The sequence below is a fragment of the Daphnia pulicaria genome, chromosome 1 (genome assembly GCF_021234035.1).
Source record: "Daphnia pulicaria isolate SC F1-1A chromosome 1, SC_F0-13Bv2, whole genome shotgun sequence".
Taxonomy (NCBI): Eukaryota; Metazoa; Arthropoda; class Branchiopoda; order Diplostraca; family Daphniidae; genus Daphnia; species Daphnia pulicaria.
Genome location: NC_060913.1, coordinates 42,334,957 through 42,346,995, shown reverse-complemented (window position 1 = coordinate 42,346,995; position 12,039 = coordinate 42,334,957). Strand labels below are relative to the sequence as shown.

General features: G+C 38.4%; 30 pseudogenes; all 30 read left to right on the top strand.

Annotated features, from left to right (window-relative positions):
• Window positions 1–114: 114 nt before the first annotated feature.
• LOC124321759 lies at window positions 115–233 on the top strand (annotated as a pseudogene).
• Window positions 234–517: 284 nt separating this feature from the next.
• On the top strand, window positions 518–636 carry LOC124321758 (annotated as a pseudogene).
• A 284-nt stretch (window positions 637–920) lies between these two features.
• On the top strand, window positions 921–1,039 carry LOC124323219 (annotated as a pseudogene).
• Window positions 1,040–1,323: 284 nt separating this feature from the next.
• LOC124321757 lies at window positions 1,324–1,442 on the top strand (annotated as a pseudogene).
• A 284-nt stretch (window positions 1,443–1,726) lies between these two features.
• LOC124321704 lies at window positions 1,727–1,845 on the top strand (annotated as a pseudogene).
• A 284-nt stretch (window positions 1,846–2,129) lies between these two features.
• LOC124323217 lies at window positions 2,130–2,248 on the top strand (annotated as a pseudogene).
• A 284-nt stretch (window positions 2,249–2,532) lies between these two features.
• On the top strand, window positions 2,533–2,651 carry LOC124323216 (annotated as a pseudogene).
• Window positions 2,652–2,935: 284 nt separating this feature from the next.
• On the top strand, window positions 2,936–3,054 carry LOC124321655 (annotated as a pseudogene).
• A 284-nt stretch (window positions 3,055–3,338) lies between these two features.
• Window positions 3,339–3,457, top strand: LOC124321756 (annotated as a pseudogene).
• Window positions 3,458–3,741: 284 nt separating this feature from the next.
• LOC124321703 lies at window positions 3,742–3,860 on the top strand (annotated as a pseudogene).
• A 284-nt stretch (window positions 3,861–4,144) lies between these two features.
• On the top strand, window positions 4,145–4,263 carry LOC124323215 (annotated as a pseudogene).
• Window positions 4,264–4,547: 284 nt separating this feature from the next.
• On the top strand, window positions 4,548–4,666 carry LOC124323213 (annotated as a pseudogene).
• Window positions 4,667–4,950: 284 nt separating this feature from the next.
• Window positions 4,951–5,069, top strand: LOC124321653 (annotated as a pseudogene).
• A 284-nt stretch (window positions 5,070–5,353) lies between these two features.
• On the top strand, window positions 5,354–5,472 carry LOC124323212 (annotated as a pseudogene).
• Window positions 5,473–5,756: 284 nt separating this feature from the next.
• LOC124321817 lies at window positions 5,757–5,875 on the top strand (annotated as a pseudogene).
• Window positions 5,876–6,159: 284 nt separating this feature from the next.
• Window positions 6,160–6,278, top strand: LOC124323211 (annotated as a pseudogene).
• A 284-nt stretch (window positions 6,279–6,562) lies between these two features.
• Window positions 6,563–6,681, top strand: LOC124321816 (annotated as a pseudogene).
• A 284-nt stretch (window positions 6,682–6,965) lies between these two features.
• Window positions 6,966–7,084, top strand: LOC124323210 (annotated as a pseudogene).
• Window positions 7,085–7,369: 285 nt separating this feature from the next.
• On the top strand, window positions 7,370–7,488 carry LOC124321755 (annotated as a pseudogene).
• A 284-nt stretch (window positions 7,489–7,772) lies between these two features.
• LOC124321702 lies at window positions 7,773–7,891 on the top strand (annotated as a pseudogene).
• Window positions 7,892–8,175: 284 nt separating this feature from the next.
• On the top strand, window positions 8,176–8,294 carry LOC124321652 (annotated as a pseudogene).
• A 284-nt stretch (window positions 8,295–8,578) lies between these two features.
• Window positions 8,579–8,697, top strand: LOC124323209 (annotated as a pseudogene).
• A 284-nt stretch (window positions 8,698–8,981) lies between these two features.
• Window positions 8,982–9,100, top strand: LOC124321700 (annotated as a pseudogene).
• A 284-nt stretch (window positions 9,101–9,384) lies between these two features.
• Window positions 9,385–9,503, top strand: LOC124321778 (annotated as a pseudogene).
• Window positions 9,504–9,787: 284 nt separating this feature from the next.
• On the top strand, window positions 9,788–9,906 carry LOC124321815 (annotated as a pseudogene).
• Window positions 9,907–10,190: 284 nt separating this feature from the next.
• On the top strand, window positions 10,191–10,309 carry LOC124323208 (annotated as a pseudogene).
• Window positions 10,310–10,594: 285 nt separating this feature from the next.
• On the top strand, window positions 10,595–10,713 carry LOC124321754 (annotated as a pseudogene).
• Window positions 10,714–10,997: 284 nt separating this feature from the next.
• LOC124321699 lies at window positions 10,998–11,116 on the top strand (annotated as a pseudogene).
• A 284-nt stretch (window positions 11,117–11,400) lies between these two features.
• On the top strand, window positions 11,401–11,519 carry LOC124321901 (annotated as a pseudogene).
• A 284-nt stretch (window positions 11,520–11,803) lies between these two features.
• On the top strand, window positions 11,804–11,922 carry LOC124323207 (annotated as a pseudogene).
• The last annotated feature ends 117 nt before the right edge of the window (window positions 11,923–12,039 follow it).

The window sequence follows — 12,039 nt, the reverse complement described above, 5'->3', positions numbered from 1 at the left end:
TTTTTTATTCGCGATGATTACCAGTCCGAATTCAATGAACAAACATTTCAATCACTTTGAAGTAATTTTCTATTCATCCATTGGGACTGGGAGGGTAAATTTTCATTTTTGAATGTCAACGGACATATCACGTAGAACGCACCTGGTCTCGTCAGCTCCCAGAAGTTAAGTTACGTCGAGTCCCGTTAGTACTTGGAAGGGTGACCGCTTGGGAATACGGGATGTCGTTGGCGATGAATAGTTTGTTTTCAATAACAAATTTCTTGAAATTTTTTTTCAATCACGATGGTTACCAGTCCAAATTCGTAGATCAAAAATTTCAATGACACAGGGATAGGTTCAATTCATCTATAGGAATGATTCTGGATGAATTCCATTGAGAGTTTTTCAAAGTTTATCGCGTTTTTTTATTCGCGATGATTACCAGTCCGAATTCAATGAACAAACATTTCAATCACTTTGAAGTAATTTTCTATTCATCCATTGGGACTGGGAGGGTAAATTTTCATTTTTGAATGTCAACGGACATATCACGTAGAACGCACCTGGTCTCGTCAGCTCCCAGAAGTTAAGTTACGTCGAGTCCCGTTAGTACTTGGAAGGGTGACCGCTTGGGAATACGGGATGTCGTTGGCGATGAATAGTTTGTTTTCAATAACAAATTTCTTGAAATTTTTTTTCAATCACGATGGTTACCAGTCCAAATTCGTAGATCAAAAATTTCAATGACACAGGGATAGGTTCAATTCATCTATAGGAATGATTCTGGATGAATTCCATTGAGAGTTTTTCAAAGTTTATCGCGTTTTTTTATTCGCGATGGTTACCAGTTCGAATTCAATGAACAAACATTTCAATCACTTTGAAGTGATTTTCTATTCATCCATTGGGACTGGGAGGGTAAATTTTCATTCTTGAATGTCAACGGCCATATCACGTAGAACGCACCTGGTCTCGTCAGCTCCCAGAAGTTAAGTTACGTCGAGTCCCGTTAGTACTTGGAAGGGTGACCGCTTGGGAATACGGGATGTCGTTGGCGATGAAGAGTTTGTTTTCAATAACAAATTTCTTGAAATTTTTTTTCAATCACGATGGTTACCAGTCCAAATTCGTAGATCAAAAATTTCAATGACACAGGGATAGGTTCAATTCATCTATAGGAATGATTCTGGATGAATTCCATTGAGAGTTTTTCAAAGTTTATCGCGTTTTTTTATTCGCGATGATTACCAGTCCGAATTCAATGAACAAACATTTCAATCACTTTGAAGTAATTTTCTATTCATCCATTGGGACTGGGAGGGTAAATTTTCATTTTTGAATGTCAACGGACATATCACGTAGAACGCACCTGGTCTCGTCAGCTCCCAGAAGTTAAGTTACGTCGAGTCCCGTTAGTACTTGGAAGGGTGACCGCTTGGGAATACGGGATGTCGTTGGCGATGAATAGTTTGTTTTCAATAACAAATTTCTTGAAATTTTTTTTCAATCACGATGGTTACCAGTCCAAATTCGTAGATCAAAAATTTCAATGACACAGGGATGGGTTCAATTCATCTATAGGAATGATTCTGGATGAATTCCATTGAGAGTTTTTCAAAGTTGATCGCGTTTATTTATTCGCGATGGTTACCAGTCCGAATTCAATGAACAAACATTTCAATCACTTTGAAGTGATTTTCTATTCATCCATTGGGACTGGGAGGGTAAATTTTCATTCTTGAATGTCAACGGCCATATCACGTAGAACGCACCTGGTCTCGTCAGCTCCCCGAAGTTAAGTTACGTCGAGTCCCGTTAGTACTTGGAAGGGTGACCGCTTGGGAATACGGGATGTCGTTGGCGATGATTAGTTTGTTTTCAATAACAAATTTCTTGAAATTTTTTTTCAATCACGATGGTTACCAGTCCAAATTCGTAGATCAAAAATTTCAATGACACAGGGATGGGTTCAATTCATCTATAGGAATGATTCTGGATGAATTCCATTGAGAGTTTTTCAAAGTTTATCGCGTTTTTTTATTCGCGATGGTTACCAGTTCGAATTCAATGAACAAACATTTCAATCACTTTGAAGTGATTTTCTATTCATCCATTGGGACTGGGAGGGTAAATTTTCATTCTTGAATGTCAACGGCCATATCACGTAGAACGCACCTGGTCTCGTCAGCTCCCAGAAGTTAAGTTACGTCGAGTCCCGTTAGTACTTGGAAGGGTGACCGCTTGGGAATACGGGATGTCGTTGGCGATGAATAGTTTGTTTTCAATAACAAATTTCTTGAAATTTTTTTTCAATCACGATGGTTACCAGTCCAAATTCGTAGATCAAAAATTTCAATGACACAGGGATAGGTTCAATTCATCTATAGGAATGATTCTGGATGAATTCCATTGAGAGTTTTTCAAAGTTTATCGCGTTTTTTTATTCGCGATGGTTACCAGTTCGAATTCAATGAACAAACATTTCAATCACTTTGAAGTGATTTTCTATTCATCCATTGGGACTGGGAGGGTAAATTTTCATTCTTGAATGTCAACGGCCATATCACGTAGAACGCACCTGGTCTCGTCAGCTCCCAGAAGTTAAGTTACGTCGAGTCCCGTTAGTACTTGGAAGGGTGACCGCTTGGGAATACGGGATGTCGTTGGCGATGAATAGTTTGTTTTCAATAACAAATTTCTTGAAATTTTTTTTCAATCACGATGGTTACCAGTCCAAATTCGTAGATCAAAAATTTCAATGACACAGGGATAGGTTCAATTCATCTATAGGAATGATTCTGGATGAATTCCATTGAGAGTTTTTCAAAGTTTATCGCGTTTTTTTATTCGCGATGGTTACCAGTTCGAGTTCAATGAACAAACATTTCTATCACTTTGAAGTGATTTTCTATTCATCCATTGGGACTGGGAGGGTAAATTTTCATTCTTAAATGTAAACGGCCATATCACGTAGAACGCACCTGGTCTCGTCAGCTCCCAGAAGTTAAGTTACGTCGAGTCCCGTTAGTACTTGGAAGGGTGACCGCTTGGGAATACGGGATGTCGTTGGCGATGAATAGTTTGTTTTCAATAACAAATTTCTTGAAATTTTTTTTCAATCACGATGGTTACCAGTCCAAATTCGTAGATCAAAAATTTCAATGACACAGGGATAGGTTCAATTCATCTATAGGAATGATTCTGGATGAATTCCATTGAGAGTTTTTCAAAGTTTATCGCGTTTTTTTATTCGCGATGATTACCAGTCCGAATTCAATGAACAAACATTTCAATCACTTTGAAGTAATTTTCTATTCATCCATTGGGACTGGGAGGGTAAATTTTCATTTTTGAATGTCAACGGACATATCACGTAGAACGCACCTGGTCTCGTCAGCTCCCAGAAGTTAAGTTACGTCGAGTCCCGTTAGTACTTGGAAGGGTGACCGCTTGGGAATACGGGATGTCGTTGGCGATGAATAGTTTGTTTTCAATAACAAATTTCTTGAAATTTTTTTTCAATCACGATGGTTACCAGTCCAAATTCGTAGATCAAAAATTTCAATGACACAGGGATGGGTTCAATTCATCTATAGGAATGATTCTGGATGAATTCCATTGAGAGTTTTTCAAAGTTGATCGCGTTTATTTATTCGCGATGGTTACCAGTCCGAATTCAATGAACAAACATTTCAATCACTTTGAAGTGATTTTCTATTCATCCATTGGGACTGGGAGGGTAAATTTTCATTCTTGAATGTCAACGGCCATATCACGTAGAACGCACCTGGTCTCGTCAGCTCCCCGAAGTTAAGTTACGTCGAGTCCCGTTAGTACTTGGAAGGGTGACCGCTTGGGAATACGGGATGTCGTTGGCGATGATTAGTTTGTTTTCAATAACAAATTTCTTGAAATTTTTTTTCAATCACGATGGTTACCAGTCCAAATTCGTAGATCAAAAATTTCAATGACACAGGGATGGGTTCAATTCATCTATAGGAATGATTCTGGATGAATTCCATTGAGAGTTTTTCAAAGTTTATCGCGTTTTTTTATTCGCGATGGTTACCAGTTCGAATTCAATGAACAAACATTTCAATCACTTTGAAGTGATTTTCTATTCATCCATTGGGACTGGGAGGGTAAATTTTCATTCTTGAATGTCAACGGCCATATCACGTAGAACGCACCTGGTCTCGTCAGCTCCCAGAAGTTAAGTTACGTCGAGTCCCGTTAGTACTTGGAAGGGTGACCGCTTGGGAATACGGGATGTCGTTGGCGATGAATAGTTTGTTTTCAATAACAAATTTCTTGAAATTTTTTTTCAATCACGATGGTTACCAGTCCAAATTCGTAGATCAAAAATTTCAATGACACAGGGATAGGTTCAATTCATCTATAGGAATGATTCTGGATGAATTCCATTGAGAGTTTTTCAAAGTTTATCGCGTTTTTTTATTCGCGATGGTTACCAGTTCGAATTCAATGAACAAACATTTCAATCACTTTGAAGTGATTTTCTATTCATCCATTGGGACTGGGAGGGTAAATTTTCATTCTTGAATGTCAACGGCCATATCACGTAGAACGCACCTGGTCTCGTCAGCTCCCAGAAGTTAAGTTACGTCGAGTCCCGTTAGTACTTGGAAGGGTGACCGCTTGGGAATACGGGATGTCGTTGGCGATGAATAGTTTGTTTTCAATAACAAATTTCTTGAAATTTTTTTTCAATCACGATGGTTACCAGTCCAAATTCGTAGATCAAAAATTTCAATGACACAGGGATAGGTTCAATTCATCTATAGGAATGATTCTGGATGAATTCCATTGAGAGTTTTTCAAAGTTTATCGCGTTTTTTTATTCGCGATGGTTACCAGTTCGAGTTCAATGAACAAACATTTCTATCACTTTGAAGTGATTTTCTATTCATCCATTGGGACTGGGAGGGTAAATTTTCATTCTTAAATGTAAACGGCCATATCACGTAGAACGCACCTGGTCTCGTCAGCTCCCAGAAGTTAAGTTACGTCGAGTCCCGTTAGTACTTGGAAGGGTGACCGCTTGGGAATACGGGATGTCGTTGGCGATGAATAGTTTGTTTTCAATAACAAATTTCTTGAAATTTTTTTTCAATCACGATGGTTACCAGTCCAAATTCGTAGATCAAAAATTTCAATGACACAGGGATAGGTTCAATTCATCTATAGGAATGATTCTGGATGAATTCCATTGAGAGTTTTTCAAAGTTTATCGCGTTTTTTTATTCGCGATGGTTACCAGTTCGAATTCAATGAACAAACATTTCAATCACTTTGAAGTGATTTTCTATTCATCCATTGGGACTGGGAGGGTAAATTTTCATTCTTGAATGTCAACGGCCATATCACGTAGAACGCACCTGGTCTCGTCAGCTCCCAGAAGTTAAGTTACGTCGAGTCCCGTTAGTACTTGGAAGGGTGACCGCTTGGGAATACGGGATGTCGTTGGCGATGAATAGTTTGTTTTCAATAACAAATTTCTTGAAATTTTTTTTCAATCACGATGGTTACCAGTCCAAATTCGTAGATCAAAAATTTCAATGACACAGGGATAGGTTCAATTCATCTATAGGAATGATTCTGGATGAATTCCATTGAGAGTTTTTCAAAGTTTATCGCGTTTTTTTATTCGCGATGATTACCAGTCCGAATTCAATGAACAAACATTTCAATCACTTTGAAGTAATTTTCTATTCATCCATTGGGACTGGGAGGGTAAATTTTCATTTTTGAATGTCAACGGCCATATCACGTAGAACGCACCTGGTCTCGTCAGCTCCAAGAAGTTAAGTTACGTCGAGTCCCGTTAGTACTTGGAAGGGTGACCGCTTGGGAATACGGGATGTCGTTGGCGATGAATAGTTTGTTTTCAATAACAAATTTCTTGAAATTTTTTTTCAATCACGATGGTTACCAGTCCAAATTCGTAGATCAAAAATTTCAATGACACAGGGATGGGTTCAATTCATCTATAGGAATGATTCTGGATGAATTCCATTGAGAGTTTTTCAAAGTTTATCGCGTTTTTTTATTCGCGATGGTTACCAGTTCGAATTCAATGAACAAACATTTCAATCACTTTGAAGTGATTTTCTATTCATCCATTGGGACTGGGAGGGTAAATTTTCATTCTTGAATGTCAACGGCCATATCACGTAGAACGCACCTGGTCTCGTCAGCTCCCAGAAGTTAAGTTACGTCGAGTCCCGTTAGTACTTGGAAGGGTGACCGCTTGGGAATACGGGATGTCGTTGGCGATGAATAGTTTGTTTTCAATAACAAATTTCTTGAAATTTTTTTTCAATCACCATGGTTACCAGTCCAAATTCGTAGATCAAAAATTTCAATGACACAGGGATAGGTTCAATTCATCTATAGGAATGATTCTGGATGAATTCCATTGAGAGTTTTTCAAAGTTTATCGCGTTTTTTTATTCGCGATGATTACCAGTCCGAATTCAATGAACAAACATTTCAATCACTTTGAAGTAATTTTCTATTCATCCATTGGGACTGGGAGGGTAAATTTTCATTTTTGAATGTCAACGGCCATATCACGTAGAACGCACCTGGTCTCGTCAGCTCCAAGAAGTTAAGTTACGTCGAGTCCCGTTAGTACTTGGAAGGGTGACCGCTTGGGAATACGGGATGTCGTTGGCGATGAATAGTTTGTTTTCAATAACAAATTTCTTGAAATTTTTTTTCAATCACGATGGTTACCAGTCCAAATTCGTAGATCAAAAATTTCAATGACACAGGGATGGGTTCAATTCATCTATAGGAATGATTCTGGATGAATTCCATTGAGAGTTTTTCAAAGTTTATCGCGTTTTTTTATTCGCGATGGTTACCAGTTCGAATTCAATGAACAAACATTTCAATCACTTTGAAGTGATTTTCTATTCATCCATTGGGACTGGGAGGGTAAATTTTCATTCTTGAATGTCAACGGCCATATCACGTAGAACGCACCTGGTCTCGTCAGCTCCCAGAAGTTAAGTTACGTCGAGTCCCGTTAGTACTTGGAAGGGTGACCGCTTGGGAATACGGGATGTCGTTGGCGATGAATAGTTTGTTTTCAATAACAAATTTCTTGAAATTTTTTTTCAATCACCATGGTTACCAGTCCAAATTCGTAGATCAAAAATTTCAATGACACAGGGATAGGTTCAATTCATCTATAGGAATGATTCTGGATGAATTCCATTGAGAGTTTTTCAAAGTTTATCGCGTTTTTTTATTCGCGATGATTACCAGTCCGAATTCAATGAACAAACATTTCAATCACTTTGAAGTAATTTTCTATTCATCCATTGGGACTGGGAGGGTAAATTTTTCATTTTTGAATGTCAACGGACATATCACGTAGAACGCACCTGGTCTCGTCAGCTCCCAGAAGTTAAGTTACGTCGAGTCCCGTTAGTACTTGGAAGGGTGACCGCTTGGGAATACGGGATGTCGTTGGCGATGAATAGTTTGTTTTCAATAACAAATTTCTTGAAATTTTTTTTCAATCACGACGGTTAGCAGTCCAAATTCGTAGATCAAAAATTTCAATGACACAGGGATGGGTTCAATTCATCTATAGGAATGATTCTGGATGAATTCCATTGAGAGTTTTTCAAAGTTGATCGCGTTTATTTATTCGCGATGGTTACCAGTCCGAATTCAATGAACAAACATTTCAATCACTTTGAAGTGATTTTCTATTCATCCATTGGGACTGGGAGGGTAAATTTTCATTTTTGAATGTCAACGGCCATATCACGTAGAACGCACCTGGTCTCGTCAGCTCCCCGAAGTTAAGTTACGTCGAGTCCCGTTAGTACTTGGAAGGGTGACCGCTTGGGAATACGGGATGTCGTTGGCGATGATTAGTTTGTTTTCAATAACAAATTTCTTGAAATTTTTTTTCAATCACGATGGTTACCAGTCCAAATTCGTAGATCAAAAATTTCAATGACACAGGGATGGGTTCAATTCATCTATAGGAATGATTCTGGATGAATTCCATTGAGAGTTTTTCAAAGTTTATCGCGTTTTTTTATTCGCGATGGTTACCAGTTCGAGTTCAATGAACAAACATTTCTATCACTTTGAAGTGATTTTCTATTCATCCATTGGGACTGGGAGGGTAAATTTTCATTCTTAAATGTAAACGGCCATATCACGTAGAACGCACCTGGTCTCGTCAGCTCCCAGAAGTTAAGTTACGTCGAGTCCCGTTAGTACTTGGAAGGGTGACCGCTTGGGAATACGGGATGTCGTTGGCGATGAATAGTTTGTTTTCAATAACAAATTTATTGAAATTTTTTTTCAATCACGATGGTTACCAGTCCAAATTCGTAGATCAAAAATTTCAATGACACAGGGATAGGTTCAATTCATCTATAGGAATGATTCTGGATGAATTCCATTGAGAGTTTTTCAAAGTTTATCGCGTTTTTTTATTCGCGATGGTTACCAGTCCAAATTCAATGAACAAACATTTCTATCACTTTGAAGTGATTTTCTATTCATCCATTGGGACTGGGAGGGTAAATTTTCAGTTTTGAATGTCAACGGCCATATCACGTAGAACGCACCTGGTCTCGTCAGCTCCCAGAAGTTAAGTTACGTCGAGTCCCGTTAGTACTTGGAAGGGTGACCGCTTGGGAATACGGGATGTCGTTGGCGATGAATAGTTTGTTTTCAATAACAAATTTCTTGAAATTTTTTTTCAATCACGATGGTTACCAGTCCAAATTCGTAGATCAAAAATTTCAATGACACAGGGATGGGTTCAATTCATCTATAGGAATGATTCTGGATGAATTCCATTGAGAGTTTTTCAAAGTTGATCGCGTTTATTTATTCGCGATGGTTACCAGTCCGAATTCAATGAACAAACATTTCAATCACTTTGAAGTGATTTTCTATTCATCCATTGGGACTGGGAGGGTAAATTTTCATTTTTGAATGTCAACGGCCATATCACGTAGAACGCACCTGGTCTCGTCAGCTCCCCGAAGTTAAGTTACGTCGAGTCCCGTTAGTACTTGGAAGGGTGACCGCTTGGGAATACGGGATGTCGTTGGCGATGATTAGTTTGTTTTCAATAACAAATTTCTTGAAATTTTTTTTCAATCACGATGGTTACCAGTCCAAATTCGTAGATCAAAAATTTCAATGACACAGGGATGGGTTCAATTCATCTATAGGAATGATTCTGGATGAATTCCATTGAGAGTTTTTCAAAGTTTATCGCGTTTTTTTATTCGCGATGGTTACCAGTTCGAGTTCAATGAACAAACATTTCTATCACTTTGAAGTGATTTTCTATTCATCCATTGGGACTGGGAGGGTAAATTTTCATTCTTAAATGTAAACGGCCATATCACGTAGAACGCACCTGGTCTCGTCAGCTCCCAGAAGTTAAGTTACGTCGAGTCCCGTTAGTACTTGGAAGGGTGACCGCTCGGGAATACGGGATGTCGTTGGCGATGAATAGTTTGTTTTCAATAACAAATTTCTTGAAATTTTTTTTCAATCACGATGGTTACCAGTCCAAATTCATAGATCAAAAATTTCAATGACACTGGGATAGGTTCAATTCATCTATAGGAATGATTCTGGATGAATTCCATTGAGAGTTTTTCAAAGTTTATCGCGTTTTTTTATTCGCGATGATTACCAGTCCGAATTCAATGAACAAACATTTCAATCACTTTGAAGTAATTTTCTATTCATCCATTGGGACTGGGAGGGTAAATTTTCATTTTTGAATGTCAACGGCCATATCACGTAGAACGCACCTGGTCTCGTCAGCTCCAAGAAGTTAAGTTACGTCGAGTCCCGTTAGTACTTGGAAGGGTGACCGCTTGGGAATACGGGATGTCGTTGGCGATGAATAGTTTGTTTTCAATAACAAATTTCTTGAAATTTTTTTTCAATCACGATGGTTACCAGTCCAAATTCGTAGATCAAAAATTTCAATGACACAGGGATGGGTTCAATTCATCTATAGGAATGATTCTGGATGAATTCCATTGAGAGTTTTTCAAAGTTTATCGCGTTTTTTTATTCGCGATGGTTACCAGTTCGAATTCAATGAACAAACATTTCAATCACTTTGAAGTGATTTTCTATTCATCCATTGGGACTGGGAGGGTAAATTTTCATTCTTGAATGTCAACGGCCATATCACGTAGAACGCACCTGGTCTCGTCAGCTCCCAGAAGTTAAGTTACGTCGAGTCCCGTTAGTACTTGGAAGGGTGACCGCTTGGGAATACGGGATGTCGTTGGCGATGAATAGTTTGTTTTCAATAACAAATTTCTTGAAATTTTTTTTCAATCACCATGGTTACCAGTCCAAATTCGTAGATCAAAAATTTCAATGACACAGGGATAGGTTCAATTCATCTATAGGAATGATTCTGGATGAATTCCATTGAGAGTTTTTCAAAGTTTATCGCGTTTTTTTATTCGCGATGATTACCAGTCCGAATTCAATGAACAAACATTTCAATCACTTTGAAGTAATTTTCTATTCATCCATTGGGACTGGGAGGGTAAATTTTTCATTTTTGAATGTCAACGGACATATCACGTAGAACGCACCTGGTCTCGTCAGCTCCCAGAAGTTAAGTTACGTCGAGTCCCGTTAGTACTTGGAAGGGTGACCGCTTGGGAATACGGGATGTCGTTGGCGATGAATAGTTTGTTTTCAATAACAAATTTCTTGAAATTTTTTTTCAATCACGACGGTTAGCAGTCCAAATTCGTAGATCAAAAATTTCAATGACACAGGGATGGGTTCAATTCATCTATAGGAATGATTCTGGATGAATTCCATTGAGAGTTTTTCAAAGTTGATCGCGTTTATTTATTCGCGATGGTTACCAGTCCGAATTCAATGAACAAACATTTCAATCACTTTGAAGTGATTTTCTATTCATCCATTGGGACTGGGAGGGTAAATTTTCATTTTTGAATGTCAACGGCCATATCACGTAGAACGCACCTGGTCTCGTCAGCTCCCCGAAGTTAAGTTACGTCGAGTCCCGTTAGTACTTGGAAGGGTGACCGCTTGGGAATACGGGATGTCGTTGGCGATGATTAGTTTGTTTTCAATAACAAATTTCTTGAAATTTTTTTTCAATCACGATGGTTACCAGTCCAAATTCGTAGATCAAAAATTTCAATGACACAGGGATGGGTTCAATTCATCTATAGGAATGATTCTGGATGAATTCCATTGAGAGTTTTTCAAAGTTTATCGCGTTTTTTTATTCGCGATGGTTACCAGTTCGAGTTCAATGAACAAACATTTCTATCACTTTGAAGTGATTTTCTATTCATCCATTGGGACTGGGAGGGTAAATTTTCATTCTTAAATGTAAACGGCCATATCACGTAGAACGCACCTGGTCTCGTCAGCTCCAAGAAGTTAAGTTACGTCGAGTCCCGTTAGTACTTGGAAGGGTGACCGCTTGGGAATACGGGATGTCGTTGGCGATGAATAGTTTGTTTTCAATAACAAATTTATTGAAATTTTTTTTCAATCACGATGGTTACCAGTCCAAATTCGTAGATCAAAAATTTCAATGACACAGGGATAGGTTCAATTCATCTATAGGAATGATTCTGGATGAATTCCATTGAGAGTTTTTCAAAGTTTATCGCGTTTTTTTATTCGCGATGGTTACCAGTCCAAATTCAATGAACAAACATTTCTATCACTTTGAAGTGATTTTCTATTCATCCATTGGGACTGGGAGGGTAAATTTTCAGTTTTGAATGTCAACGGCCATATCACGTAGAACGCACCTGGTCTCGTCAGCTCCCAGAAGTTAAGTTACGTCGAGTCCCGTTAGTACTTGGAAGGGTGACCGCTTGGGAATACGGGATGTCGTTGGCGATGAATAGTTTGTTTTCAATAACAAATTTCTTGAAATTTTTTTTCAATCACGATGGTTACCAGTCCAAATTCGTAGATCAAAAATTTCAATGACACAGGGATGGGTTCAATTCATCT